Source organism: Corvus brachyrhynchos, unplaced genomic scaffold (assembly GCF_000691975.1).
Source record: "Corvus brachyrhynchos isolate BGI_N302 unplaced genomic scaffold, ASM69197v1 scaffold63, whole genome shotgun sequence".
Lineage (NCBI taxonomy): Eukaryota > Metazoa > Chordata > Aves > Passeriformes > Corvidae > Corvus > Corvus brachyrhynchos.
The window spans coordinates 499732-505249 of NW_008237227.1; positions in this window are offsets into that span (position 1 = coordinate 499732).

Consider the following 5518-nt stretch of genomic DNA (forward strand, 5'->3'; position numbering starts at 1 on the left):
CTGCTCCAGGAAGCTCATCTAGGGAAGATTTCCTGCACTATTGTAAGAGCCATAATGTGGTCTTAAAAGAAACCCAATGACTGTGCCTCTGTGGGAAGCACAGGTGAGGACTCCCGAGTTCCATGAGCAGCGGGAGGGCTCTGACCCACCTTCATTAGTGCTGCTGTCTGTGCGAGGTGAGTAATTGCAGCGCCCGCTGTGCTGAGGAGCCTTCTGGAGAGGTTCAATTAGGAGGCAGCAGCTGATGAGCTGCAGTGTGGGGAGCTCGGGGAACCTTTCCCAGATAAGTCACAGGAGCCAGCCCTTGTACCACACTCGTCACTGGCTGGTGTCAAAGTGCTCCGTGAAGTGCTGCTGCCCTTACACAGATGAGCAAAAAGGCTTCCCAGGGCTGCCTGGAGGGCCAGATGTGGAGAGGGGCTTCTGTGTCCTGGAGCAGGATCCCTGGCCTCCGTGTTGGCACAGGGAGACGTGTACAAGTCCTGGCTGGAAAACAGCAAAGCACCTCTGGCCCTTGCAGCCCAAAAGGCAGAGGTAAGTAAGATGTGGGAATAAAGTCCTGGAGGGATTTCAACCAACCCTGTTGTCTCTGGGGAGATTGACAGTACCTCCATCAGCTCTTGGAAGCTGTCCCCTCCTTTGCCTTCACTCCATGGGAAAATCTCCATCTCCCACTCATCTTCAGCTTCTTCTACTGCAGGGAGGGGCTGCAGCTGCTTCCAGCACAGGACCTCCAAGTAGACACGGCTGCTCTGCTTCCCTGGTGGGTTTCAGCAGCCCTTTCCAGCTCCACCAATCATCCATCCTGGCCCTCTACCCCTCCAGAGCTACTGGAAGCTGTGCTGCTGTGTCTTCTCAGGGCCAATGTCTCCCAGGGGGTTCCCTTGGGGTCCTGGCTCTCTCACAAACCAGAACAGGTGGCTCATGGCAAATAGACTTCATCCTTTCCACCAAGGCCAGCAGTTTCTGGGTGTTGGTAGCCTGAGGCTACCTTGTCCAGGTGGAAATTGTCTTCTGCACTCAGGAGCTGCAGGGTATAAACCCCAAAGGTGCCAATGAGCTGAAAGAGCAGGAGCTGTGCTTCGGTGTAAATGAACCCTGCTGACTGCTGTTCTGTATCTGCCTGTGCTGCTGCTTTATGATGTCTGTGCTTTTCTATTTCCAGCGTGTTGCTGCAGAGGTCCCCGTTTGCCTTGAAGCTCAGAGCAAAGGAATTTGAAAAGGTGTGCCAGGGAAAGCTCCCGTGAACTCCTGACAAGGAGGTCAGAGAGGACACAGGAGATTCTGGAGGTCACAAGAACAGCAGAGAAGCAAAATATCACCTTGGGGTGTCCGTGGCTGTGTCCCTCTGGAGTGACAGTCCTGATCCTGTGCCTGCCACCAAACTCCACCAGCCTGAGCATCCAGTGACCAAAAGTTGCTGCAGCACCAGAGTCAGCCAAAGCCCCACCGGGGTGTTGGGAGAGGCTGGTGATGAGGAGGCTTCTGCCTGATGGGAGGCAGGACAGTGATTTCATGGCTTTTTTTGGGCTCTGTGGTGTCTTGTAATGAGAAGATGCTCAAAAATCTTGCCTGCCCTCTCAGCTTGCAGCGTGGGGGGATGGAGGCTGAGGGAAAACCAGTGGGAAAATGTTTACAAGCCTGAGTGAGGCCCCTCTAAAGGAGGATTTAATCTGCAGGATGTTGTTATCTCTGCTAGGTTTTCTGTATCTTAGGTACTCAATAAATGATTGCTAAAGTAATTCAGCACTCTCCTCTCAATCAGAAAACACAGCCCCGTGTCAGGTGCCCAATCACGCTCTCGTTCAGCAAACAGAGCCCAGGCATGGCAGGCCAATGGGTGAGGAAACTCTGAAAACAGGCCTGAAATGCAGGCCTGGAGCTTGGAAAGGTGATGGAAACACTCTCTGGCTGGAGCTTGTAGGAATGAGGTAAGGAAGAGCTGCAGGAAGCCACCCACAGGGAAATGACATCAGAATCACTTACGGGATGGCAGCCAGGTGTTGCGGTGCTCAGCTGCACCATGAAACACTTCCCTGGCTCCTCTCTGCTGAAAAAATCCTGATTTTTCTGTCTCTCCGTGCCCCGGGGGCTCTTCCTTGTGTCCTGCATTCTCCCTGGAAGCATGTGAAGCACCAATATTCATGGAGGTGCTTTCCTTCAGCGCTGACACTCAGTACCCTCCACCAAGGCACAGGGGCCTTTCCATTGTCTCCATCCCTCTCCTGGTACCCCTCCTGGGATGGACCCCCTGGATCCTCCCCCTCCAGTGCAGTGTGTCCCTCCTCTGTGCTGCATTCCCAGTTCTTCCAGCCTCAAATTCCAGCTGTGTGGGGCTGTGCCCCCTCTCCAGTGGGTGCAGCCCCATGTCGTGATGGCCTCCCAGCCTCATTGTATCTCAGATGGGTGAGTTTGAGCACTGGAATTGGAGGTCCCAGGCTGTGGGATGTAATTCGTCCCCATGTGCGGAGCACTTCCATTCTGCCTCTTCAGACCTGGGTCAGGTTTAATACAGTCTGTGAGAAAGGCTTAAAACAGCAAGGTTTGAGATTGAATTATGGTCTAATCTGCCACTAATAGAACCTGACCAGCTCCATTATTCACTGTCAAATCACTGCATTTGCTATTAAAACACAGTGTGAACTTCCCTAATTTCTGTCGGGTTAGGACCATATCCATCATCCTCGCCTGAACCGACACCAGGGTAGTGCAGATAACACAGACAAATTTAATGTGGTTAATTCACCTTAGGAAGCTTGCTCCAGCAGTGCTGGGGAGGGAGGGGCTGGGCAGTCCTAGGAGGAAAAGGATGGATGAGAGCAAGCTGCAGTTTGACATTGCAGGGGGTAATGAAATTGCACAGGGCCTCTTTAGGATGGGAAGGTCTGAGTGGCCCCGGCGCTCTGACAGCCTGACCTAAAACCATGCTCAGAAGGGAGGGGACAGAGGAGGGACCAGTCCCATGTTCTGGGGCAGGAGAAAGGGAGCAGAGCCCGTAACCACAGTCCCCAGATGTGCAGTTATGCCACCCTTGCTGCACCTTAAGGCTGCAGCCTCGTCTTTGTGGGCTGTGGGCAGGACAGAAACCAGCTCATGCTTTTTCCCAAGCGATGCCATCCTTGGGAAGGCAGAGGTGGAATCAACCTCTTTGCCTTGCTCCTTGGTTGGCATCAACCCTCCACGTGGAGGTCAAGCACTCCTTCAGAGTAAATTGAGCTGCTTGTTTGCAGCATCCTAAATTGACCCAGGAAGTCCCCAGCAGATACCTGGAGAGTCAAACAAAGGCTGCCTGGCCTGGTTCAGCTGTGACTCATTCCAGGATTTTGGCTCTTATTTGCAGAGGTGGAAAGCAAGTCCGTGAACTTGGTGGGCCAGCAAAAAACCTTTGGCAGCAATCCTGTGTTTACGTGCTATCTCTCCCTTTTCTGTCATCTATGTCTGTGCGAATTCTAGAAATAAAGAATCATGAAGGTAAATCCCGGCCATGTTGACCAAGAAAAAAGGGAATTAGAGGCAGATGAAACCATTATAAGTATTTTCAAGGGTAAACAGACTCTGATGGCAATGGGGATTAGAAGAATTCATTAGACAAAGAGTAGGGCTTGTCATTACCAGGCCTAATGAGTTGACACTGGTGAAGAGGGACTTGTCACCACAGAAATGACAAATACTAGGAAAGAAAGATAAACAATTCCAGCTGGATGGTGAAGACTTTACCTGGCCACTCTCTGCTGGCTGGAATGAGTCCAAGCAGCCTTTGGAGGAGTTTGTGTTTCACCCATCTTTACCTTTGGCACAGCTCCTGCGTTGCAAGGACTGAGGCTCTGGGGATTCAAGCAGTTGGTGGATGAATCAGAGTCAGCATGTGGTGTATGAGCACATGAGCTCTGCTCCTTCCACAGGGGACTAACTCAGGAATGCTCAGGGCTCTCTGGGTAAGCCCAGTGTTATAGATCCTTCTCAGCTGGTAGAGCTTCCCATACCTTTATTAGACCTTGTATGTGAGGATCTGGCCCTGGAGAGGCTTTATGTGTCCTCCTACTTGTGTTCAGGATGTCCCCACCTGTCATGACAAGCTCTGTCCCTTGACCTCCCAAGGCTTCTGTCTGGGCCAAGAATTCATGGACAAGAAGAAGAAACACTTTGGCTTTTTTCAAGACCAGCTTCTTCCATGTTCATGGTCCTTCCAGAGCTGCCATTTACACATCCACCAGCTGGGCATGAGGAGGCAGTTGCTCAGGAATTCACCACCTCCACATCCTGGGTCAGCACTCACATCCTGCTCCCGTGGCCCTCTAAATGCCCACCCAAGGATTTGGGAGGGCTGTGTACACAAGCACCAGGCTTGCACAAACAGATGGGCTTCGCAGGTGCTTCCCAAGGGGCAGGTGAGGAATGGGCAGAGAGGAGAGGCCGGGAAGCTGTGGGATCATTCCTGACTGCCGTCTCCAAAGGAGCTCTGTTAAGGTGCAGAAAAACCAGGGTGCCATGGGGTTAGAGGTCTCACAGGGTTAAAGATGCTGTCACAGATGTGTCCCTACATTAATTAAGAGCATGCCAGGAGCTTCTGAGTCTCTTGGGACAGGAAGCAGCACATGACAGCCCCACGTGTGTGTGCAGCTCAATCCACAGGGGATCACACACAGTGGTGATGGGAAAAGGCCTTCCTGAAATGGTGGGAAAGGCACTGCTTGTCCTGTCGGAGCAAGGGCAGAGCATCTGCTTAGAGCGGGATCTCCTGTGCACCCTGAGGAAAGCCCAGGCCACCAGGGCCCGAAGGGCTACAGGGCAAAGCTGCTGGGGTGGGGAGATCCATGCTCAGGTGTGCAGCTTCCAATCCCGCAGCCACGCACTTGAGGCTGCCTGAAGGGAAAACCGTGGAGAAAGGGAGAGCACAGGGTCTCCCTGCCCTTCTTCCACGCTGATCTGCGAAGTGGGGACGCTGAACTCGGACAAACAGAGGTTTCTGATGCTTCCCAAAGACAGCCCTGACACCTCCTCCTGAACACTTGTGCTCGGTTTGCTCAGGCATGGCCTCTGCAGTTACTGGGATAAGGAAGGCAGCCAAAGTCCACACTCCAGTGCCAGAGCCTTGGGACTCTAAAACAGATGGCTTGGCATGAACAGATCTGACACCGCTGTGCCAGTGCCCAGTACAGAGCCACGAGGGCAGCGTGGGGCCACCAGAGGGGCACTCTATTCATGGCTCCTTCCCCCTCTTCAGGAGAGCAAGGAAGGTGAGAATCATCCCCATCCAATTTGTCAGCCCAAAGGCTGATCTTGGTGGCATGGGATGATCTGTGCCACAACATATGAGGCAATTCCAGTGGAACAGGAACTCCAAAGAAAGCTTTCTCCTTCTCCAGTGTCTCCAGCCTTCACTCACTTGGCCTCTTCTCGGTTGTCCTCTTCCAGGGCTGAGTTTTTGCTCTCTCAGGTCGTCCATTGCAAGCACTTCGGTGTGGACAGGGGAATGAGTTCTCGCCAGGGGCTAAGGCAATATCCCTTGGTGATGTGT